General features: G+C 56.9%; 1 protein-coding gene across 1 annotated transcript in view; it reads right to left on the minus strand.

The window, feature by feature from the left end:
• The window catches only part of LOC105503011 (chitinase-like protein PB1E7.04c), a 7,723-nt gene that overhangs the window by 1,311 nt on the left and 6,152 nt on the right, over window positions 1-260 (minus strand).

Below are 260 nucleotides of genomic sequence, written 5' to 3' on the forward strand. Positions count from 1 at the left end.
ACTGACAGCTGCAGGTAGATGATGTCCAGGAGGACTGACAGCTGCAGGAGGTGGATGAGGTCCTGGAGGACTGACAGCTGCAGGTGGACGATGTCCAGGAGGACTGACAGGTGCAAGTGGATGATGTCTGGGAGGACTGACAGCTGCAGGAGGTGGATGAGGTATCAGAGGACTGACAGCTGCAGGTGGATGAGGTCCTAGAGGACTGACAGCTACAAGAGGTGGATGAGGTCCCAGAGGACTGACAGCTGCAGGTGGAT

Source organism: Colobus angolensis, unplaced genomic scaffold (genome assembly GCF_000951035.1).
Source record: "Colobus angolensis palliatus isolate OR3802 unplaced genomic scaffold, Cang.pa_1.0 Scaffold12, whole genome shotgun sequence".
Lineage (NCBI taxonomy): Eukaryota > Metazoa > Chordata > Mammalia > Primates > Cercopithecidae > Colobus > Colobus angolensis.